This window comes from Schistocerca nitens, chromosome 5, assembly GCF_023898315.1.
Source record: "Schistocerca nitens isolate TAMUIC-IGC-003100 chromosome 5, iqSchNite1.1, whole genome shotgun sequence".
Classification (NCBI taxonomy): Eukaryota; Metazoa; Arthropoda; class Insecta; order Orthoptera; family Acrididae; genus Schistocerca; species Schistocerca nitens.
The window spans coordinates 370,818,278-370,844,678 of record NC_064618.1 but is presented as its reverse complement, the minus strand read 5'-3'; the positions used below and the strand labels follow the sequence as shown (position 1 = coordinate 370,844,678).

The 26,401-nt window shown below is 42.6% G+C and overlaps 1 protein-coding gene across 4 annotated transcripts in view; it reads left to right on the top strand.

Annotated features, from left to right (window-relative positions):
- LOC126259893 (uncharacterized) overlaps positions 1 to 26,401 on the top strand; it is a 526,255-nt gene that overhangs the window by 339,635 nt on the left and 160,219 nt on the right. For all 4 annotated transcript variants that reach the window (XM_049956973.1, XM_049956970.1, XM_049956971.1 and 1 more), the window contains one exon: positions 4,917 to 5,064. The gene's annotated coding sequence lies outside the window, so the exon portion shown is untranslated. The remainder of the gene's footprint in view (positions 1 to 4,916; positions 5,065 to 26,401) is intronic.

Sequence of the window (26,401 nt, the reverse complement as noted above, 5' to 3'; positions counted from 1 at the left end):
AAGGTAATCCGGAACACCTATTTGTGCCGCATTTAACAGTGATGAAACGATTTACCTCGAATAATATATTTACTTTACCTGTGTTGATATGTTCTATTATACGTTTTAGTTAAGTTGGAGAAAATTCACAGCACTGGTAAATTTAGTATGTTTTCTCACTCTCCATCATAGCAGACACTAGTAAAAAAACAAATTAATGTACTTTTCGTAACGAATTAAAGTTCTGCACTGACAAGTTGCTCTGTAACTGCAATATATGATCTGAAGATGGGCAGCTAGCCTGAAACCGACCATTGAAAATAAAAAAATAGCGATCAAAGACTGATGCCATATTTTTATTGGTCTCCAAGTAGTCGCACATAATCATTTCCAGTCAATCATAGGTTTAGTTGGACCAGGGAACCCAGTTCATTCCAGCTCCGCCATTGTTCTTCGCTTACACACCTTGTGTACGCGATATTAACGCTATCCGTATATGTGCATATCGCTATCCTATTACTTTCCTAATTCAGTGTAATTGTTAGACCTTTGCAATTTGGATATGGATTGTGTGTCGTAACGTAAAGTTTTCTTTAAGCAAATGGAAAATAGGGAAATGGGGTTGAGGGTGTCCCAGGCCTTGCTTACAAGTGCACCACTCGGCGATCGGATTTTTTAATTTTTTCATACTTATTGTATCGATCGGGCAGTTCGTGATATGGATCCAAATCCAAAAAACCTTGTACAGTTGGCCGTGGCACTGGAGTCGGCGTGGCTCCAAATCCCTGTCGGATCCTTTCAGAACCTCACTGACGTCCTACGTCCTTCCTGCACATCTAGCAAACTGCTAAGGTCATCAGTCCCTAAGCTTACACACTACTTAACCTAAATTATCCTAAGGACAAACACACACACCCATGCCCGAGGGAGGATTCGTACCTCCGCCGGGACCAGCCGCACAATCCATGACTGCAGCGCCGTAGACCGCAAAAAGTTAGTTAAGGGGGCTTTTGATATGAGATCACATTAATGTGACAGGATGCAGCTGGAGTTGTTAAAAAATCTCGCCTAGCTGATGTTTGGATAGTGACCTACCTGTCGACGTTTACTCTCTGGTTATCATTATTGGCATTCATCCAGTGTTCATCTGAAACGGATTTGGCTCTGTTTACGGATTACGCGATCGTATCAGAAGTAAACGTAAGCGTGTCCAGTCGCCATTCCATAACGATCTGTTCGTTCTTTTGAATAAAGAAAGGGAGATTAGGATGTAGCGTTCCATCGATGGCTAGGGCATTAGAGGCAGTTTTTTTTTCACTCAATTAGTTCCCGCGCGTCATGCAAAGCGTAAGAAGGCTGGAGAACTAAGATTGATTTTCATCTTCGCTTTGTGTCTGGCAGAAGAGAAGCTGTATAATGTAAAATTCATTATTCTCAAATTACTCTGTAAAGTCGTTGCTTCAATTCCAAACATTTTTGTAGTTTCTGGGAATGTAGGGCGCATATTTTTCCATCCGCCTGTGGCCGGCCTGTCACTTTTTTTCAAGTGGCTTATCAGTATTTTCAAGGATCACTCTCCAGTGACTGTAGTAACTTATAAGCCTGTCTTTGTAAGACGAAGCGAGGTGACCCATAGTTAAAATCTGGTCTCCTAACACAGAGCGGAGACGGAACACCTGTACGGAGAGACGTGTCTGCGGAGCCTGGCGCTCCTGTTCAAATCTGCTTTTCGCATGTGACTCGGAAGCACACTAAAGATTTTATTTCCTGTCTAGCAGTGTAGCACAGCGCGCTGTAGTGGACGGCACGTTTTACTAGAAATTAGTTTTACCGTTACGTTGGAAGGTTCAATAAATTGTGAAGTCACTTTTTATGATAATTTATTTCTCCTTTACTAATTTTAGGCTGGTCTTCCAATCTTTAAGCGAGGTCTAGGCTAGATTGGAATGTGACAGTTTGGTTTTGAGTTAGTAAAATCAACATATGAGAAAGCAAGAAAGTATCTGATGTGTGTTGAGCTCTACAGGAATGCCATCTCATTCAATCTCTGCACACGTGTCACTCAGCACAACTGCCACAAACTCATTGGGACGGTGGAGTCGAAATCTTGTCCTGCCAATGTAATTAAGGTTTTTTGATGTTTTCCAAATTACTAAAGGCGAATGCTGAGTCGGTTCCTTCAATGAAGCAAAGACCGATTTCGTAATTCTATTCACGTCCAATGGACCCCAATATCCATTTCTAACGTTCTCAAGATGAAACAGACATTAGAATCTTCCCTTCTTTTCACCTAACAAATATTAACCCAAGGTGGACGTAGCTTTTTATGCGCACGAAGTAATGGCCGCTATCGACAGTGGATCTTAAGTTCATTCCGTATGTCTAGATTTCCGGACAGCTTTTGACACAGTTTCTCACAAGCCACTTCTAATCAAGCTGCGGGCCTATCGGGTATCGTCTCAGTTGTGCGACTGGATTCGTGATTTCCTGTCAGGAAGGTCGCAGTTCGTAGTAATAGACGGCAAATCATCGAGTAGAACTGAAGTGATGACTTGGTTCAAATGGCTCTGAGCACTATGAGACTTAACATCTACGGTCATCAGTCCCCTAGAACTTAGAACTACTTAAACCTAACTAACCTAAGGACATCACACAACACCCAGTCATCACGAGGCAGAGAAAATCCCTGATCCCGCCGGGAATCGAACCGGGAACCCGGGCGCGGGAAGCGAGAACGCTACCGCACGACCACGAGCTGCGGACAACTGAAGTGATATCAGGTGTTCCCCAGGGAAGCGTCCTGGAACCTCTGCTGTTCCTGATCTATATAAATGACCTGTGTGACAATCTGAGCAGTTCTCTTAGGTTGTCCGCAGATGATGCTGTAATTTACCGTCTAGTAAGGTCATCCGAAGACCAGTATCAGTTGCAAAGCGATTTAGAAAAGATTCCTGTATGGTGTGGCAGGTAGCAGTTGACGCTAAATAACGAAAAGTGTGAGGTGATCCACATGAGTTCCAAAAGAAATCCGTTGGAATTCGATTACTCGATAAATAGTACAATTCTCAAGGCTGTCAATTCAACTAAGTACCTGGGTGTTAAAATTACGAACAAAAAGGTTTAGGTGTTCGTTTTTCCCGCGCGCTGTTCGGGAGTGGAGTGGTAGATAGATAGTATGATTGTGGTTCGATGAACCCTCTGCCAAGCACTTAAATGTCAATTGCAGAGTAATCATGTAGATGTAGATGTTAAAGACTGACAAAGACTTCAGCTACCATGTTCTTGACAAAGAAAAAAATATTGATTTCAGTGCGAAAACCTCAGACCCGTTCGCTACGTCAGTAACCCTTGCAAGAACACCCTCAGACAGTTGAGAATCTGCCTGAAGCTATCTAGGCCCAGCCTAGGGAAACCCAAATTATCAACAAATGCCGACAAAGGGAACATTCGAAAGAGATATAATCCGGCAGCGTCTTCACCGTCAAATGTTGGCAGATTCCCACGCTCATTTGAATGATACGAAAAATGCATCCACTCTACTGTGGTGTTTCTCATTAATTTTAATGCGTGTAAAACTTCTACCCTAATTAAATGCCCGTAGGATACATCCTGATACAAAGGTCCTCTCCAGCAGACTTAGAAAATATATATTATATGCGTGGAAGATGTTTTCGGTTTTCCATCTCCGTGAATAGAGGTAAAATTGCGGAGGTGCCATCAGCTACTACCGCCATCGTGCTCGTGAGGTAAAACTTCTTAATGTCAGAACGCAGGAAAGTGAGTTCAGCAGCCTGTTAAAAAAAAGTGGTAAGGTCTTATGGGACCAAACTGCTGAGATCATCGGTCCCTAAGCTTACACACTAACTTAAACTAATTTAAGCTAAGCAAGAGAGACACCCACGCCCGAGCGTGGATTCGAACCTCCACGGGGCAGCCGCGCGGACCGCTATAAGGCGTCCAAGACCGCTCGGCTACACCCGCGTCGCAGCCTGTTAGCAGGCTCGAGAGGCCGGCGCCACTTTCGAAATTCCGTCCTGCCGACGACACGACGACACGACACGATTTCCGAACGATTTGGATGTTCACACAGCGGTTCTCGGATAGATCTATGTTCACGGGAGCAGATGTCAATCTTCGAGGAACTGGACGAATTATAGTGTCTTCCGACCATTGTTTACAGAGACATGGTGACTATGTAGAAAAAGTGTGTCATGTATCTATGTCACTTCGAAATGTAGTGCAGCATTCGAAAAGGGTTACTTAGCTTGCCATAATAATGTGTAACTTAACTTCTTGAAGTACCTCGCATATCAAGATCTTCCTCTGATCCCATTCGGTGTCAAAAGCCGACATGCAGACTGTGTACAACTGTCTATATTGTCATACAGTAAAACCGTACAATTAGGACCATTAGTCGATTTTAACTGGTGTACATTAAAACGACTGGCTAACTGTATGCTGAAATTTCCTATTAGATTAAAACTGTGTGCCAGATCGGGGGCGCGAATTTGGAACTTTCGCCTTTCGCGGGTGAGTCGTGCATGAATAGCTCCGTTGGTAGCGCATTTTACCGCAAAAGGCAAAGGGTCTAGGATCGAGAACCCTGTCGATGACACAATTCTAAACTCAATGCGCAATCCTCTGCTGAGTGAAAATTCATTCTGGAGATAATCTGCTACTGTTTGACGCTGTATCCTTCTTATAGACCCAAGAACAGATACTTAAACAAAACGTAATTTATCCTGCTCATAAATGTATAAAATCATTGGAGCAACTAGTTTATATATATATATATATATATATATATATATATATATATGGGCGATTCAAAGTTTTGTGTTTGCTTAGTTATCCAACGTACCAGTAGTGAGAGTATAACTGTACTAAAGAGGCTGTTTGTGTTTAATTATGCATTGATTTTGTTTTCTCTGTTCCAGGATATTTATTTTGGGACGCCACACCACCTTGAATATATTTCTTGGATCCTCCAGAGCAGTGCTGGACTTCGCTGACTGGAATCACTTGTAGTTGGTGTGTTATCTCTTAGTCAGTGCTCAAGAACAACTTCGGATAGACTCACTATAGGTGAGTACCGCAGTTAACACCTATTTTTCTTTCTCTTTCTCTTTTTGTTTCTGTACAATACTTTCAGATATGTCGCTGTGTTGCAAACTGTGACGTGATGGAACAGTGTTTGAGCATACTCTGGCTGATAGACAGCTGTAATGCATTCCATTGTGATTGTCGTTGTCACAGATTTTAAGATCGCACGAGGTGAATTTTTTTTTTTTTCGTTTTTATTTGATGTTTCTGTGTTTGACGGCAAGAGGAAATACAGGTACTGTACCATTTAAGGCACTACTAGCTCCGCACAATACTTTTAAAAGGGCTGTTTCATATTTCTAGAAACTCGCGTGTTTTTTTCCACTTCGCCAAAAAACTAGATCGCCTTTCGTTGTATGTAATTATCTTCTGATACGCACGAGAAGGATCGAACTCTAGTACAGAGCAAGGCTAGAAAGCCTCCTTTGTCAATCTGAGCGCCATATGAACGATCGGAAGTTTCTAAGAGCATCCAGTTTCGTGATGTATCATAAGGTCTTTCTTCCATCCCTTCGTCTTTATCAGTGTATCATAATATAGCATTCATGAGGAGTCTTTTTACTGACAGAGCAGCAGAAAGTCAGGAAGATAGATGCTGTATATTAATGCGCGAAGAATTCAGAAAAGATAAAGAAAATCTTGCAGAACAGCTAAACTTAAATAAAGTTTCTCCCATAAACTGAAAAATTTTGATGAGAAACATATTGTAAGGGCCTCGGCTGATACCCTTATGGTTGCAGGTTAGCGACTCGTACAGTGCGACCCTTATGGTTGCAGGATAGCGACTCGTACAGTGAGGTGGTAAAGGCTAGTTGGCACCCTCTGCACTAATGAAATAGCGTTAGCAAGACATATACACTGAGGTGACGAAGGACGTGGAATAGCGATTGCACATGTATAGATGACAGACAGTAGTGCCGCGTACGCAGGGTATAAAGGGGCAGTGCACTGGTGGAGCTGTCGTTTGCACTCACGTGATTCATGTGAAAAGGTGTCTGACGTTGTTATGGGCGCACGACGCGAATTAACAAATATTGAACGCTAAATGGTAGTTGGAGCTAGACACAGAGGACATTCCATTTCGGAAATCGCTTGGGAATTAAATAATTCGAAATGCACAGTGTCAAGAGTGTGCCGAGAATACCACATTTCACACATCCCCAGACAATGCAGCGGCCGACGGCCTTCACTTAACGACCGAGATCAGTGGCGTTTACGCAGAGCTGTCAGTGCTAACGGACAAGCAACACTGCTGTCCCTGTCGGCTGGACCCTAGACGATCGGAAAACAGTGACCTGGTCAGATATGTACCGATTTCATTTGGTAAGAGCTGATGTTGGGATTCGAGTGTGATGCAGACCGCACGAAGCCATGGACCTAAGTTATCAACGAGGCACTGTGCAAGCTGGTGGTGGTTCCATACTGGTGTAGACTGTGTTTATATGGGCTAGGACTGGGTTCTGTTCTCCAACTGAACCGATCATTGACTGAAAACGGTTATGTTCAGCTACTTTGAGACCATTTGTAGAAATTCATGGACTCCATATTCTCAAACAAAGGTGGATTTTTATGGATGACTGTGCACCATGTCAATGGGCAAGAATTGTTCTCAACTGATTTGAAGAACATGCTGGGCAATTAGAGCGAATGACCTGGTTACCCATATCGCCCGGCATGAATCCCATCGAACGTTTATGTGACATAATCCTGCGCCAGCAACACTTCGCAATTATGTCCGACTATAGAGGTAGCACGGCTCAATATTTCTGCTGGGAACTTCCAAAGGCTTGTCGAGTCCATACCACGTTGAGCTGCTGCAATAAAAAAGGAGGTCCGACTTGACATTAGGTGGTATCCACTGGCGTTTGTCACCTCGATACATTTGTTCGATGTAAGTGTTACAATTGAATCATCTTCCCCGCAGTCATGGAGAGGGCAGTGGATGTAGAATGCACTTAGTACACGCTTAGTCGTCCCCCTCAGCGGATTCTCCACTCACGTTGACACCTTAGTGCCGTGGAGGGGGTCGCGGGGGTGGTAAGGGTGGTAGTGGGCAGCAGGCGTAGCTTGTACAGTGTCATCGATCTCTAGATCTTTGACTGCTTGTTACAAGGTCACGCTCTCTGACATCGAAGGTATGTGCCCAAGTAAACTCCAGCATGTTTGCATAGGATGCAGATGGTAGTGCAGAGTTGTAGCATGCCCCTCCGCCAGAGGTAGGCCGGCGTCGGTGTCTGTTCCCAAATCCATATCGGCGGCAGCAGTCCTTAAACATGCCTCCCAGATAAAGCGACAGGTTGACGGAGCGCCAAGCACCATCAGTTAGCCTCTCAGAGAGCCGTAGGTAGAAGTCCCGAAGACTCTGCATCAGTGGGTGAGACGTTGGCAGTTCACAGCATACAGGTTCAGCAGACCAGGCAGGCAGCAATCTCGAAGGCAGAAGTCATCTGACGAATGGGAGGCAGCACATTTGGTTCTTCCATCGTAGCTGGATCACTGTAACTGAAAAGATTAAGGGTTTGGAAGCTTCAATATTAATTGCTGTCTGCCTGAAGCAATGGCGTTATGTCTTGCTGAGTATGAGCACACTTATCCGCGTTTTCTGGTCTCATCAGCGTTCTTTGCCACACTTCGATGTCACAACAGAGGCTTTCAGTGCTTTAGCTTGGTGCTTTTTCGCCATGTCAGCAATCTGGTAGGTGTTCTTGTAGAGAATCGACTCGTCCTAGCAGTATCGTGCTGTGCTGTCAGAAAATCATGTCTGCTTGTTTGTCTTCCTTATTTGCTACACGACATGCTGGTCTGGTGTGACCTGGCTCAGCGCTTGTTGGGGAAAACTTTAAGAAATTTTTGCACGTGTCCACATGCGGCACAACAGTTTGGAAAGCTGGTTTCCTTTCATCTCAAGCAGATCAAGATAAAAGAAAATTTTCATTCAACCAAAGGATTCTGCTCTGTTTTTCCTCTGATAAAGCTTAACCCACAGTTGACGTTGTATTCTAATGTTAAAGTGAGTGTCGTACTACATCTTGTACATCTGTCTGTTACAGACCGTACTACGGCGTGTGTCACAGGGCACATACACTGGTGAGTCAAATATTATGACCATCTGTTTAATACCGTATTTGACGGCCTTTGGAGCATAATACAGCAGTGATTCTTTGTGGATTTCCGGAGGTATGCGGCGCCAGACGTTTAGGCACAGGTCATGCAATTCCTGTAAGTTATGGGGCGGTAGGTTGTGGGCGCAGAGGCTGCACGCGATAACATCCCAGAAATTTTCGATTACCTTCAGTTCAGATCTAGAGAATTTGGTGGCCAAGACATAAACATTAGTTAACTATCATGTTCGTGAAACAACTGCAGCACCACCTGTTGCTCTGCATAGTGCAGCAACCTGATGTGACACGGAATCAACAAGTCGTTCGAAGTCCGCTGCATAAATATTGAGCTCTATAGCTGGCCCTATAGCCGTAGATAATCGCGACAATGTTTCCGGTGCAAGATTTTGTGCACGAACTGACCTCTCGATTATGTTCCGTAAATGTACAATGGGATTCATATCGGTTGTTCTGGATGGCCAAATCATTCGCTCGAATTGTCCAGAATTTTCTCGAAACCAGTCGCGTACAATTATGGCCCAGCGACATGGGGCATTGTCAACTACAAAAATTCCATCGTTATTGGCCGCAAATAGTCTCCAGGTAGCCGAACATAACCATTTCCAGTAAATGATCGGTTCATTTTGACCAGAAAACCGAATCCACTCCATATAAACACAGCCCACGCCATTATGGAGCCACCATCAGCTTGCATAGTATTTTGTTGAAAATTTGCGTCCATGGCTTCGTGGGGACAGCGCCAGACTCGAATCGTACCATCAGCTCTACTGCGATCGGCACACACGAGCCCAGAAGCAACGTCGTGCTGTTAGCGAAGGTACTCGCGTCTGCTGCCATAGCCCATTAAGGCCAAATGTCACCGCTCTGTTCTAATGGATACGTCTGTCGTAAGTCCCACATTGATTTCTGCGGTTATTTTCTGCAGTGTTCCTTGTCTGGTAGCACTGGAAACTCTATGCAAACGTCGCTGCCCTCGGTCGTTAAGTGGAGGTCGTCGCCCACTGCGTTCTCCGTTGTGAGAGGTAATATAGGTAATGCCTGAAATGTAGTATTGTCGGCACACTCCTGACACTGTGGCTCTCAGAATATTTGAACCCTCTAACGATTTCCGAAATGAAATGTCCCAGGCTTGAAGCTCCAACTACCATTCCGCATTCAGTGTCTTTTAGTTCCCGTCGTACGACCATAGCCACATCGGAAACCTTTTTACATCAATCGCTGGAGTACAAAAAATGACGGCCTCGCCAATACACTGCCCTTTTGTACCTTGTGTACGCTTTACTACCGCCATCTGCAGATGTGCAAATCGCTATCCAATGACTTTTGTCACGTCACTGAAGTCTCCCTATACACTAATGCAGTTGGTCCCGCCACGTTCCAGTGCCTTGATGCCATCTCGAATATTGTATTCCTCCACGCCTGGAAAATCCCCTCTCGCTGCCATTTCTTCGTTTGAAGAGAATATTCGCTAACCGAGGAAATTTTTGAGCTTTGGGAAGATCTGGAACTCTGATAGAGCCAAGTTAGGCGCATAAATTTGGTGTAGGAACAATTTGTATCTTAATTCAAGCATTTTTGCCGTGCAACGACTCGTATGTGTGGGCGCAATGTCGTGATGAAGGATGATTTTCTTCCTTCTAAACCTGGCCTTTTTTTAAATTATCTTTTGCTGTACTTAGTGCAGGAAGTTAGCGACATATTGTTTCGTAGTTGTTTGACCAGTGGGAAAATAATCTGTCAACAGAATCCCTTTCGCATCTCAGAAAACTGACATCGTGAACTTTCCGAGCGACCGTATTGTCTTCGGTTTCTTTGGTGGTGGTGAATCAACGTGTTTTCCACTGCTTTGATTGTCGTTTTGTCTCTGGGGTATTGTAGTTTACGCAAGTTGCATCTGTGGTCAGAAATTACAGCAGAGAGATTTTGGTGGTTGCTGCGAAAACGAGTGAAACTTTGTTCGGACGTTTCAATTCTGATGCGTTTCAGATCCTACTTTAAGAATGACGGCACCCATCTACGACATAACTTTTTTCATACGCAATTCCACTATTTAAATGTGATATACCCGTTCAGATGACATCGCTGCAGCTTCAGCAGTTTTTCGTACTTTCGGTCGGCGAACCTCCATGATCGTTTTATCCATTTTCGCAGTACTTTCTGGGGTAGTGGCACATGATCACCGACCACTAAGCGGTTCATCAACTAAGCTGTCCCCACCAAATTTAAACTCATTTGTCCATTTTTAAACAGTTGAATACGAAGCAGCAGTCCCTACCCAGTGTGTTCGGAAAATCGCCACTAGTTTCTAATTTTAATGCGAACTTGGTAGGTTAAGCTGTTCCGTGACTAACTGATATGCAAGTACGGGCACTGTGGCATTAGTGAGGAGTTAAGTTCAAATACCCTTACGGATCTCCATATTTGAGGCTTCCGTGCTTCCCCTAATTCTGTTAAAGTGAATACGGGCAGTTTCCTTTGATATGGACATTACATGTTACTTCATAGGGACCGAAGACCTCAGCAGCTTGGTCCCATACGAAGTTACCAACCATCATGTTACTTCATCATACCTCAATGTCGACTCTAATCTTTGTTCTGTTTGTAGTACTCAATTCAATTTGTCTAATTTTCATTTCTTTTACGAGGTGAATTTGCCAACTGCATTGCTTTCTTCGGTTGCAAAACCAGTATCATTAAACTGTTTAATGAAAGTTACAAATGGTTCAAATGGCTCTGAGCACTATGGGACTCAACTTCTGAGGTCATTAGTCCCCTAGAACTTAGAACTAGTTAAACCTAACTAACCTATGGACATCACAAACATCCATGCCCGAGGCAGGATTCGAACCTGCGACCGTAGCGGTCTTGCGGTTCCAGACTGCAGCGCCTTTAACCGCACGGCCACTTCGGCCGGCTATGAAAGTTACAGTTAAAGTCTCTTACCTGTACACGGTGATTCATATTAACGCTTAAAAACCTCTTCAGGACATAGACGACGCCGAGACAAGTAATTTAATCTCATACAAGGCACATGGGGTCGCAAATGTCTGGAAATACCCGCAAAATGGATGAGCGCTGTGACGTCGCCAGAGGAAGTAGGCTACCTCGCCACACATAGCGGATGGACTTGGGTGAAAATGGATGACTGAGTGATACAGTAGAACACCTTTTTTAAATGTGATCTGTTGTAAATGTAGAAGTTACAAAATTATTGTCATTGCTGTAATCAAGTAAAAGCTATTTTTAGTGTTTCTTTCCTCTTGCCCTTCTTTTTGTTGGTTTACAGATATATTTACTAAAGAAAACGTGTGTTATTTACTGGTAACGACGGAATTCGGAAGCTTATACTCGTTTACTTGTGACGCAATACGGTAGGTTTTTGCTGTAGGCCTACTGTACTTTGCAAGTAACCAGCAGAGACAACGAGACGGCTAAATAAAATAGCAAACCTTACCTCAATGTAAACACACAACTGTCTACCACAATGAAAAATGCTGCCTGCCAGACGCAAGACTCGAGCCGTCAACTCCGCACTCTGAAGTCGCGCGCGTGGGCCCAGAGTCACACCGACGTCAATACGTCATTGTAATGATCAGATCGATAGGCTCAGCCGCAGCACGTGTGGAGAGGTACATCATCTGGTAACGTCACTTGTTCAACATTTGTCGTCCATTTTTGAGGTAGTTCCGGACAGTTACGACCACATGTCTTATTTTAAATTTCTTGTCTCATCGTCATCTGCATAAATTGAAGGGGATCACTGCTGTCAGCTGCAGCGGGACATTACGCGGAATAGCGGTGACGAGTGAACTCGTATACTGGACCAGGATTCGAATCCGGAATCTCCTGCTTATTAGGCAGGTGCGGTAACCACTAAGCCAACCGGAACACAGCGTTATCGGAACTCCGCTGACTGTCTCGACACACCTCACGGCCTATCCACATTCGCATTGAATGCCACCTATCAAAAAAATGGTTCAAATGGCTCTGAGCACTATGGGACTGAACTTCTGAGGTTATCAGTCCCCTAGGACTTAGAACTACTTAAACCTAACTAACCTAAGGTCATCACACACATCCACGCCCGAGGCAGGATTCGAACCTGCTACCGTAACGGTCGCGCGGTTCCAGACCGTAGCGCTTAGAACCGCTCGGCCACAATGCCACCTATCCACAGTCCCTGTCCATTGACTCCTGTCCGCTACTCTGAGATTCCCACGGGAGATGGGACGTATTTGCGCAGCAGCACTGAAGGAGGTCTATCCATTTGGGCAATGGATCGACCTTCTTCACTGCTGTTAGACGTATCAACGATATGAATGCGTGGTGTCTGTTCTTTCAGACATGTCCGAAAGGACAGACACCAAGCAGCTGACAGCAGTGATCCCCTTATATGTACATATATTGTTTCTGCGTGGTGTCTGTTCTTGCGACATGTCCGAAAGAACAGACACCACACATTCGTATTAACGTCGTCTTCGTTGCTTCGGAAGTTTTTAAAGGTCAATAAGAGTCGTCTTGTATATTACGCAGTCCGTGGTGTGGTACAGATATTAATAGATCCTTTGCATTAGAGACTGACATGTTTCCACAGATAAAAATCTTTCAAGCAGCATATCTCGCCTTGTTCCGTGTCTGTACCGCAATATATACACTATATCTGGTACACACAACTACGAGTAATAACGCTCGCATATACAATCTCATTTAAAGCTACGCTACACATAACCGTGAATAGACTCGCTGTATCATTCGCATCCGCTACACGCGATACAGATACCAGCAGGAAGTGGTAAACAAGCGCTGTTGACACATCCTGAAGCTCATGCTAAATATGCAGCAACTGATAAACTTGCCTTTTCACACACTGGGTGACAAATGGTAAATGCTACGAGAATTTTGTCATATTATCATGAATTATATTTATTTCCTTACTAGAGTATCCATTCTTCTCAAAAGCCTGCTTTAGATGTTTTAACTCGGCTTCCAGGTGTTCCGGCGTACAAATCCTTTTAGCTCTGTCCACCAGACTTTTAACACATAGTTTTGCGACAGAATAACAGGAGGCCTAAGGACAACGATAGGACACAGCGCTGGAAGAACACAGTTTCTCTACCCTTCATCAAAAACGTAACGGATCAAATCGGCAAGATTTTAAGGAAACAACGTTCGACCGATTTTAAGACCAACTAAGAAAATAGGCCAAGCGCTTCGTTCCGTTAAGGACAAACGTCCCCCTCTGTCTGCAAGTGGTGTATACAAGATTCCGTATACATGTGGTAGGGTCTAAATTGGAACTACAAAGAGAAGTGTGAATACACGGTTGAAGTAATATAAATGTCTTTGCCGTCTAGGGAAAACAGCCAAGTCAGCTGTGGCGGAACATGCTCTACAGTCGGGTAATCACTTACTGAAATTTTCGGAAACTGAAGTTTCATGTACTATGATGAACTATTATCCACGGCTTTATAGAGAAGCCATCGAAATATATAAACATTTGAATCATTTTTGAACTTCTTTTGAAGTACAGTCACGTACAATCTCATGGTTTTGTGACCACGAAAAATTACGGCTATTGCCACCATATTACAAAAACACTGTAAACCCAAGCCACAGTTCGAAGCGACAGTATTTACCTGATGGCGCGTCTCTATTTTCTTCGTCTTTGTAATGCCTTGCGTTGGCTTCTGGATCTCTCTTTGAGGAATTCTGAAAACACACACACACACACACACACACACACACACACACACGAAGCACGAAATCTAACATCTGCCTGAGAGCTATCACTTGTGCCAGTGATCACGTTTATACGAATCAAAAGTGGCTATGGAATTTTTTTTTGCCAGTCCAGGACTCGAATCGTGATTACCTGTGTGCCTAACTGTGACCTACCCAAGCACACTTCTGTCCCGACCCAAAACCTGGGGGTTTCCTTTCATACCTCAACATAAAAGTTCTCCCATCTTCGATTGGCTGATTTAGAGGTGGGGGGACCAGGCAGCGCGGTCATCGGTCCCATCGAATTAGGACAGCATGGGGAAGGAAATCGGCCGTGCACTTTCAAAGGAACCATCCCGTCATTTGCCTGAAGCGATTTAGGGAAATCACGGAAAACCTAAATCAGGATGGCCGGACGCGGATTTGAACCATCGTCGTCCTCGCCGTGCGAATAGATTAGGGTGTCCATTCAATTTTCATTGAAAAAGGGGACATTTAAAATAAATTAGAGAAAAACCTGGGACAATGAAGAAAAAAACGGGACATAAATATTGTATTGACTAAATTTAATACACATACAAGTTTACCTTTAGAACGTGCACTCAGATAATCCCAAATCACTTTTTACAATTGTTCTGCCACACGATCATCGTACTTTTCACTTTTATGTACTTTATCAAGAAGTGCATTTTCGTTTGAAATTGTACCATAAAAGGCAGTACACGATACACCATTAAAGTGTGTTTTGACAATGAGCAAGGCCTTTACTGTTTCAACTTTCATTCTGTTTTTTTCATCTGACCACAAAGAGTTCACTAACGAAAACACACGTTCCACAGCAGTATTTGACCCAGGAATTTCCAGACAAAACTCCACCAAATGAATCCTGTTTTTCATGTTAATGTTTTTGCTTTTGAAATAAGCAAGTATTTTACACCACGTTGCACTAACACTTTCTTAGTCTCCTTCACTTTTTATGAAGTTCTGTGCACATGAAAATTCATCGAACAGTTCGTCTTCATCAACAGGAAAATTTGGTACAATACTTTTAACAAAAACACAACAGGCCGGAATATCCTTCCACTGTAGATGCTCCTTTTCAGTATTAACCCAGTCAAATGCTTTAAAAGGTGTGAGAAATTGTAAACACCATTCTTTAATACACTCAATGCAAGAGTCGTAGAAGATGTCAGCATAAATATGAAATTGTTCTACAGTAATTTCACCCTCTTCTTCCAGCTTTCTTAGAGTCTCATGTACAAAGGATGTGAGAAATCTTTTAGATTTTCTACATTGTAATTTGCCCAATAATTTGTTTATTTCTTGGTAAACTTCCACTATTGTGGTTTCTTGTTTCTCAATACATTTAATTGTTGTGGAGAAAGGTTTTAGCCGGCTAACAAGAAAATGTAGAAGAACAATAGACACAGGGTTATCAAAAAATTGTTTAAGGATAACAGGACACTTATCAAGGGAAATGAAATATGATTTAGAAGCAGGAAATATCTCTACAATTCTTTCCAATGCTGGTAGCAGAGATAGCCTCTTTGTCTTGCTGTGCCCAAGTACAGTTTTGTATTCATTTTCAGTAAACTTACAGAATGACTTCAGACATTCAACCCTTACTGTATATATGTGGAAATGCTGGTAGATTTTGTTTACAATTAATTGGCAGTCCATGGGTAGGCAATCTGAGCCAGTTTGTAAGGAATTGTGCAAGACATGTGCTGGACAGCCAACACCTACTATTTTATTCACTGTGTTCCGTTGCAGTTTATAGAACAAATTGTTTTTTCCTTTCCTCTGTTTACCACCAAAATTGGTGTTAGTGTTGTCTGCAGAAACTGCAATCACCTTTCCCTCAAGATCATATGTCTTTAAAACCTCCAGCACGTAATTCTGAAGTAAATCTGAAGTTTCTCCAGCTAAACCAATTCGGCACTTTCACCGTGATGCCATTTTCAGGGTGAAAATACCTGATAAGGAGAGAAACCAACTTCAAATCCAGATGATTCGATGTATCAATCATTACAGAAATGAATCGAGCACTTTTCAGTTCATTTAAAACCTGCTGAGCTGCATACGGTGCAATAACATTTGAAATGATTGCACTACATTTTGTGTGTCCGCATGTGAATTTAGGATTGAAAACTTTTTTAATAATTGCTGTAGTACAGTCCATTGACTTAAAGCTATGGTTATGCATTGCACTGTGGTATGCAAACGTAGCTTCTTGTGCTGCCAACTGCCTATCCATTTTTGTTACTGATTTTAAGTTTACATAGTAGTCACTCACGCATTTATTTGCTCTTTTGTTTGATCACTCATGCGATGTTTCTTTGTCTTCATGTGATTCACAATGTCAGACCTTCCACCATGACCAATAGCAAATTTTGATCTGCACAACGTACATTCTACAGTTTCTCCACTACCAGTGATAAAAGGAAACTCGCTTTTTATATTGCTGTTAAAATTACACTTTCGTTTTGGCATAATGAAACAGTGATTGCACAGTGCAAAACATTAACAGTGTGGTGGCGAAAGCCAGAGAGCAAGTGTCAGTGGTGTAGAGTATCTCTGGACCGAAAGGACAGATTCAGTGGATCGATTTAGAAGAGAAGAATCTTTGAGCGTCCCCCAAAAAACTTTCGGGACAGCGGGACATTCTGATAAAAAACGGGACTGTCCCGGGAAATACGGGACGAATGGACACCCTAGAATAGATCCTCTGCAAAGGAACGGATTAGGCGATCTAGGCTCATATATCGTGTCAGGGGATGTTTTTAAACATGTTTGATACAAGAAATCAAATATTTGTATGAAAACCATTACTTAAAACAGAAACTGAATACATTTGTTACCGACTCCTCAGTTTTCGTGGTAGACACCAAATGTCAAAGGCTCAACAACCATACTTCACACATTCGTGGCGAAATTGCGCAATAGGGTTATTTATTGCCTTCTGGAAAGAAGTATTACCGAGCGTCCGTCCGAAATGACCAGTGTGTTCCCCCCCCCCCCTCTCTCTATCTCTCTCTCTCTCTCTCTCTCTCTCTCTCTCTCTCTCTCTCTCTCTCTCTCTCTCTCTTCCTCCCCCCCCCCCCCCCCCCCCCCCCGATAACCATTTAGCGTAATTACCGTCGCTCCCAGGCTGTGTGTGTTCTCTGGAGATCTACATGGGACATAAGTCAGACGCAATCGCCCTAGTGTGATCGAGCAGCTCGCGAGGCGATGTGCAGACCTTGGCGCAGAGATAATACTACTAATTTCTTCGCCACTCTCAACTCAGACAAGCACGGTATTCATATTCCCTCTTTTTCTGCCATATTCTCTGTTCATCCACCTCTTATTTATTATTTCCTTCCAACATCCCTATTCTCGCTCTCCATCACAATATATTGCAATGTTCAGGAATAAAATCGGCAAAACAGAACGTTTAACATATAGGGTGTACAAAAGAAAATGAGAAATTGAGTATGACAGAGGACACTACATCCATGAAAATCTCTCAAAGACCCAGTGGTCCAAATCGCGTCTTTGTGGAACTGCAGCAATAAAACAGCATACAATAAGCGACGGACGCGCACGTGGAAGTTTATGCTTTTATCCTAACTTGACCGAAATAGTACCAGATATGCTTTAGAGCACAGATACTGACTCAATTAGATTAAGTTGATTACTTGAGCCGGGCAGCACAGCTAGTGTAAACATTCAGTGCTGTTTACATTCGATGTGATTTTGTCCGTTACGTTTACTGGGTAAAGCTTGTCTGTTAAATAACTACCACAAAGAGTCATTTTCTACGGTAATATGCTGTTCTACAGAATAGTCACTACAGTGTGGCTCAGTAATACACGATGTTTTAAATGAAATTTAGTGGTGGCTTGTTTTAATTTTTGATAATTTATGGATAAGGAAATTGGGTTTTTATTCTAAGTAGTAGTTTAGTATTTGAAAAAGAAAAACTAAATTAATTTTAAAAACACTCTTGGCTTCTCAGGTTACATTTATTGGAGAAAATACTAAATTTCAAAGGTGACACCGCCGAAGAAATTATAGGCACAGCTTCTCGAAAATTTCTAGCGTGTTGAAAATGATTCCTACTTGCTCAAATATTCGTATGATCAGTTTCCTGAGAGAGTCGACTGGTGTTTTCTTGGCGAAACTATTCATGAAACCCCGCACATTATGACTGTACAAACAGCGGCTTGTTGGTTGGTACAACAAACCAGCGGTGAAAGTCCTGTGGTCGTTGATCTGCAGCTGAGAGAGAGAGACTTCAGCGCGCCGAAGTTAACGTGGATACGTTGGGTTGCCAGTGAGACTACGTTGCAGCATTTTGCCGTATTCTGACACCTGCATCGTCTTCGTCAACCTAATGAGTGCTTTCTTTGTGGACAGGTACAAGAGCGAATCTTACCTACCTCATTCCATTGCTGGTTGCTGCCACGGATCCTTTCTCAGCAACCCGACAACAAACATCAGTAGGGATTGAATGATACTGCTCTCTTTCTGTTTGGAACTGGGTTTTGATACAGTCTTGGCAGCCTATTCTTCATTACAGTTCGTGTGGGCATACATTCTTGCTTGCGAAATTAATATCCTGCCATGGCCAAATGGAATGCGTCACTCGATTATTTCACAAAGTTAATTTTAATTGTAGGTGACAACCTCAGTTGTACAGAGTTATTTTTATGTACCATTCGGGTTTCAGTAGATGACTGTACGAAAACTTCCAGACATAAAAAAAATACACACATCAGTCAGGGGACAGAGCATAAGTCTAAGTTTTTAACTCAACTTATAGGTGTTCAATATAGGCACCGTTCGTGATGTGGCAAATGCTAATAGAATAACCTGTTCTTGCCGTGCCTACGATCCACGTATTTGCACTTTGGATTTCTCGCTACGCGGCGCTGCGTCCTCTTGTCTAGGCTGCGTCTGCTTATTCGCCGACTCGCGCGCCTGGCAAGAATGGCTGTAGAGCGCGCCGTTTTAAACGATTCTCTGTGACGAAGACATGCGTAACTATAACATTTTTTAAAAAAGTTCTTGCAGTGCGCCTTAGCAGCTGAAATTTCGATAGTGCAATAACCCCCCCCCCTCCCACTCCTACTAAACGACCACAAATGTCTCAATTTAGCCGCCGAGTCCGTAGATGGTGGTGTAAGGGGCGCACAGTGTAACTGGCCACGCTTTCCCATCCGAGTTTTGCGATAATGAGGCCAGTCCGTTCTTGAACTGACTTAGTGAGCCGCCGCTTAGGAATTCCTCCTACCTGATATGTGGAGATGCTCTCGTAGCTGTATGTCCCGTTGCAGAGCCGTCTGATCCTGAAAGTTGAATGTTACAGTCTATATTTTACGTGATGAAGCGGGAAGAATTTTTTTGTGCAAATAATATTTACATGGGATGCCATTGTAGTGCGTGCGTTTATTTAAGAAACACCGTAAAATGAACTTGGTCACACTGATTATAAGCTGACTGTTAACGACACGAGAGCGTGGTCTTCCGCATGACCAGATCAAAAGCCATCCTATTGACGACTGCCGACTATGGAACATAGTCTGACACTTTAGCGCACACTCGTTACAGTTCGTATAAGATAGTACACTTCGGTTATACCAAAATTATTAATTTGTTTATTAATATCAACGTTTCCTGGCATTGTAAAATCACTGAAAGGTGGTATTTATGACCAACAGACTCCTCCTGTGTCTGAGTGACAAAAGGTAACTTTTGTTAGCAAATATCTATTAATAACAGTTACTTGATTCGCGCCAGAATAAATGTATTTTCCCTACGTATTTTTTTACTGAAGTCAAGCGCGATTTCTGCGTCGGCACCTCAACTCACTGGATCTGAAAGTGCCAGGTGCCCAACCGCCTGTGCTAGCCAGTGTGGGAACCTACCGCTCGCTCCTTACTCCGTACGCACTGCAGCGCTGATACAATCACTTCACATATGTGAAATAGCAAAACTGGAAATAAAGTAAAATGCTCTTATCTGCTAATAAGAGGTATCTTACATGGTGTAGTCTCCTGCGTGGATAATTTCAGGGTAGGTTTAGACATGTCGGATTGGACCATTCCCTTGTCAGTAAAGAGCTTAGACAGTTGAGATATTGGATAAAACCAGTTTTCACGAATTCGGTCGTCAGTTTTCTCTTCTGTTTGTGCCTAATTATGAAGGAACTGCCATTTCTCTCACCTCCATAAATATTCTGCGCTCCACTTTTAATTAGATGACATCATGGACACACGACATCTCCACTCATCATATGTGATCCGTGATCAGCACATCTATATAAATAAAAATGTAAATGTTCAAAATCGTGTATCTCTGAAGGTTTTTGACCAAATGCTTTGAAATTTTTACACAATGTTACATTTTAATATAGGTGTGTTTGTAGGTACCTATTTCTTTATATATAACTTTCGTTATTACTAAATCTGTAAAAAATTATATATTGCACTATATATTAATAGAAATTGGTATACAAAAACACACGCATTCCAGTGCAATGTTGCTTCAAAATTTCAAAGCATTCGGTCAGAAATTTTTGGAGATTTGCGATTAGGAACATTTACAGTTTAAATATGAGTACAAACGCATATGTTCGTTTCTTAAAGAGTCCAAGTCTCAGAAAGTTCTTCACAGATTGCTTTGAAGTTTTGGCACAACATTGCATTCGAATACTAACGTGTTTTATATAACTACTGGAAGAACATCTGGTATATATGTAGATAAAGGGAAAACGTTATAAAAACGTAAATGTTGGTTTGCTCAAAATCTTTAATCTCCGAAAGTTTTTGACCAGTTGCTTTGAAATTTTGATACAAAGTTCAATTCTAATACGGGCACTGTTTTAGGTACCTATTTCTTTAATATAAGTATATTTTAGTAATGTAATATATATTTCATATATAACGAGAGAACATTGTTACCAAAAAAATCTCAAAATGTATCTTCCCCATTTACTCCAAATTTATACATGTTACTGTAATAGACGGAGGAGATGGACAGAGAGAGAGAGAGAGAGAGAGAGAGAGAGAGAGAGAGAGAGAGAGAGAGAGATTAGGACGTATATTCACTTCCCATACATATAAGAAACGTTTGCTTTCTCTTTCTTCTTTTACATTTAAGCAGACTGAGCTACAGCAAAGCGTGGCTGGGTAAAGCTAGTCTTCAATAATGAGGGTATCTCCTGCTAGGCAGTGGTATCGGCAGTCCGATGTAGCTATCCAGATCATGCGTCATAGGCCAACGACATCCCTCCTTCCCGGAATCGCTTGTCCCACGTCTTGACTCTTGCAACGAGCATGTTCTTGGTATACTTGTCATTATCTGATGAATTTCCGCTCCCCGCACTCCTTTCGTTGTCAGGAAATTCAATACACCCCAGAGCTCTTCTTTTGAAGCCTCCATTTCGCTGTTTTCAGTACAACTGAGGGCAGAGAACGTCGAAGTGTGTGTTTGCTCGCTCTATCGTAACATGGGTGTGCGGCGATGGTCCTCTAGCGGCGAGTGTGGGACATCAGTGCTCTTATAGAGAACACATCCTCTTCCGTAGGCAACGGCATTACGATGCTTTCAACGGTTTTCATTTTATAGCCTCCAGCTCGTTCATTTTTAATGGACCTTGGATTTAGAAATCCCGCTGATACTGTTGAATTAGAAATGGACAGAGGCCGAACGCACAAGAAGTAACATCGTCTTCATTACTAGTACTGAAACCACCTGCAACTTAACACACGATTGCGCCACTGAAATCCCCCTCTAGCTCTCTGCCTCAGCAACGTCTAATAAGTGTAGAAAAGACAGAAGGGCTAGTGGTAGTATTCGAATCCTTAGTCATATTGCATCGTTTATGAATATCAGATACATTCGGAATGTGCTTCTGTGAACATATTAAACAGCCAGTCTTCACCGCGTTTAAGTTTTGTATTTTTATTTAATTTTTTATTTAATTTTTTTATTGTTTTTAGGTGACCTGTTTCAATCTTCTAAGAGATCATCTTCAGATATTACATTCTGTGAAGAATAAAATGTAATGATTCATTTACAATCCAGACAGACACTAAAATAAAATAATGTAGGAAAAAAAGCGTAGCTGATATACCCTTGATGACCGTAGGAACCGTTGGCGTTTTTAAGTGATAAAATATTATTATGTCTGGTAAACACAACACTATAACAAACTGCAAATTATACGTACACATGTAAATATTTACACCAAATAGCCATACAGGGTAGCTCTTACTGCACCACTATTATTAATTTTATCGCTCTTTGCGACTATAACTTAATTCGCTCTGGAATTAAGTGCATTCTTGATATATGCATGTATCGTACATTAGTAAAAAGTGGTTATATGTCTTGTGAGCCATACTTTAGGTCTGTATTTTCCTTGAAGAAATGACTCGGCCTTTTAAACAAAGAACAATTATATCTGGGCAAACGGAACGACATATCAAGCAGCTAATTCATGTAAAAGACGCATGACGTACATTTTTTATACTAGCTCTACGTCGTTACGTAGATCTGTTGGCAGATAACGGTACTTACCGATTCCGCGTCGTTTCCATAGTTACTACTGCGACCCTTCTGGCAAATGGGAATTCACAACATCTTTGACTAACTGGAACGTATATCGTCTACCGGGTACCACGATGGCGTCTTACCGTCCGTCTTTACTACGTTTACGTTTACCAGAAGGCCCTGCAGAGGGCAGTGCATGTTTAAATGAGACCTCTCATTGGGTAGTGACTGTTTCTCTATTTCGACGCTTTTTATAACATATGTTCTTCTTTATAACATCAAAATATTCTTCGTTGTTTTCTCAAGGACCAAACTCCTAATAACTATACAGCTAATACATGTTCTTCCCACAATGCAATCAAGTCTCACGGCCGTTGGCTACCAGTGAGACAACGATCGGAGCTTCCGCCATTTAACTAACGCAGTCGAGCCGTATTCGTATTCTCTGCGCATCCACAATGGACATGCTTCACGCCAACGGATCCTACGGTCATCAGGAGTATATCAGCTGCGCTTTTTTACTTTATTATTTTATTTTAGTGTTCATTGCGATCGTAACTCTTCACACAATGTAAGATCTGAAAATGAGCCGTCAGAAGATATAAATCGGTCATTTAAAAATAAACAACTTAAATGCTATTACAACTGTGCGCATCGAAATAAATAATAATATTATAGAGCTTGCTGTTTCTCCAGGAACAATGTTCCAAAAAATTTTAGATTAAAGGGCACCCACCGCACCCAGTAAGTTTTCTGGAAGTGAGAGGAGATCACCAACCCTACCCTTCTCTTTTTCCACTCCTATACGAAGAACATTAGCGGAAGACGTTGGCGAACAGCCAGCGGGGAGTTCATTATCGAACGTAGCAGTGCTGCCTCTGCACGAGAGGTTGCTTTTGGCTGCTTAGCCCTTCTCATCCTCTTTGTGAGAAATAGCTTCACTCCGTACGCAACACCCGCCTCCTACGAAGAGTTACGAGGGAATTTATTTTTAGTTATGCAGACAGTAAGAACCCGGCGACTGTAGACACCTGGCAAACGTCTTGTGCTGTTAGCCGTGTCAACTGCTCTGCAGTCGACTGATTTGATAACTGAGGTATTACAGACACTAGTACAACTCTTACGAAAATCACTCAGATGTCTACAGCAAGGATTTTCCTATGGTCCAGTTTCCACGTTTGATACAGGTAACGCAATTTGAAACATTTCGTAATGCACACGGTGTAAATGTTTGCAATAACATACTAGAACTCTTAGCAAAAAATAGCTCTGAGCCAACAGGGAGCATGACGAATACAGGGATTAGTGACCACAAGGTCATTGTAGCGAGACATCGAAATCCATAAAAAATAAGCACAAAATATTCTATCGGAAAAAGTCGCAACAGTACAACATAATTAATGTAGAGTAATGAAATTTCGTGAATATATTTGTGTAGGTAACATATTTTATTGATTAACATTGAAGATCTACATCTACCTCCATACTCCGCAAGCCACCTGACGGTGTGTGGTGGAGGGTACCTTGAGTACCTTTATCGGTTCTCCCTTCTATTCCAGTCTCGTGTTGTTCGTGGAAAGGATTGTCGGTATGCTTCTGTGTGGGCTCTAATCTCTCTGATTTTATTCTCATGGTCTCTTCGCGAGATATACGTAGGAGGAAGCAATATACTGCTTGACTCTTCGGTGAAGGTATGTCCTCGAAACTTCAACAAAAGCCCGTACCGAGCGTCTCTCCTGCAGAGTCTTCCACTGGAGTTTATCATCTCCGTAACGCTTTCGCGATTACTAAATGATCCTGTAACGAAGCGCGCTGCTCTCCGTTGGATCTTCTCTATCTCTTCTATCAACCCTATCTGGTACGGATCCCACACTGCTGAGCAGTATTCAAGCAGTGCGCGAACAAGCGTACTGTAACCTACTTCCTTTGTTTTCGGATTGTATTTCCTTAGGATTCTTCCAATGAATCTCAGTCTGGCATCTGCTTTACCGACGATCAACTTTATATGATCATTCCATTTTAAATCACTCCTAATGCGTACTCCCAGGTAATTTATGGAACTAACTGCTTCCAGTTGCTGACCTGCTATATTGTAGTTAAATGATAAAGGATCTTTCTTTCTATGTATTCGCAGCACATTACACTTGTCTACATTGAGATTCAATTGCCATTCCCTGCGCCATGCGTGAATTCGTTGCAGATCCTCCTGTATTTCAGTACAATTTTCCATTGTTACAACCTCTCGATACACCACAGCATCATCTGCGAAAAGCCTCAGTGAACTTCCGATGTCATCCACGAGGTCATTTATGTATATTGTGAATAGCAACGGTCCTACGGCACTCCCCTGCGGCACACCTGAAATCACTCTTACTTCGTAAGACTTCTCTCCATTGAGAATGATATACTGCGTACTGTTATCTAGGAACTCTTCAATCCAATCACACAATTGGTCTGATAGTCCATATGCTCTTACTGTGTTCATTAAACGACTGTGGGGAACTGTATCGAACGGCTTGCGGAAGTCAAGAAACACGGAATCTACCTGGGAACCCGTGTCTATGGCCCTCTGAGTATCGTGGACGAATCACAAGTTCATATTAGCGCGAGATAAAACGTTGCAAATGTGAAATGCTGGATGTCAGCTTGTGGGGTGTAGTTAACACGCCTGTAGCATTTGGTCGTCTAATAAAGGAACGGTTAATTCTGTTTGTGGATGACGCTGGAGTTGTCCGATGATGTGTCATGTGTTCGATGGGAGGCAGATCTAGTGAGCGACCTGGCCAAGGCAACATGTCCGCTCTCTGGAGCATGTTGGGTTCCAACAGCGCTGTGTGGGCTAGCGTTATATTTCTGGAGAACACCCCCTGGAATATCGTTAATGAATGGCAGCACAACAGGTCGAATCACCAGGCTGACGTACAAATTTGCACTCAGGGTGCGTGGGATAACCAAGAGAGTACTCCTGCTGTCATACGAAATCGTATCCCAGACCATAACTCCAGCGTGTCTAGCACGCACACAGGTTGGTTGCAGGCCGTCAAATGGCCTCCTCCTAAACAACTCACGACCTTCACTGCCACAGAGGCAGAACTAGCTTTCATCAGAAATCAAAAAAAGATATCCACCCAGCCGTCCAGTGAGCTCTCGCTTGATACCACTGACATCGCAAATGGCGGTGATTGCGGTCAGTGGAATGTACGCTACAGGGCGTCTGGCTCGGAGCTGTCCTTGAAGTAATCAATTTGTAACACTCCGTTGTGTCACTGTGGCGCCAACTGCTGCTTATATTGCTGCTACAAATCCGGTACGATGCGCCAGTCCTACGCCGAAGACGATGGTCCTCCCTCTCGTTAGCGCCGTGTGGCTGTCCGGAACCCGATCTTCCTGGTGCCACTGTAAGTAGGCTGTTTAGGTTTTTATGTTGGTAACGCCATGTAGCGCTCTATATGAAAATCACTGACCGTGCTGTGTGCAGTCTGTGGCTGGTTTGCATTGCTGGAATTTGCTATTGTAGTGTTGGGCAGTTGGCTCTTAACAGCGCCTAGCGTTGCGCAGTTGGAGGTGAGCTGCCAGCAGTGGTGGATGTGGGTAGAGAGATGGCGGAGTTTTGAGAGTTGACGATCGGATGATCTTGACGTGTGTCCATCAGAGAGAGTAAATTTGTAAGACTGGATGTCATCAAGTGAGATATATATATATATATATATATATATATATATATATATATATATATATATATATATAACTTTTGAACACTATTAAGGTAAATACATTGTTTGTTCTCTATCAAAATCTTTCATTTGCTAAGTATGCCTATCAGTTGTTAGTGACTTCAGTGCTTAGAATCTCTTATTTAGCTGGCAGTATTGGCGCTCGCTGTATTGCAGTAGTTCGAGTAACGGAGATTTTTGTGAGGTAAGTGATTCATGAAA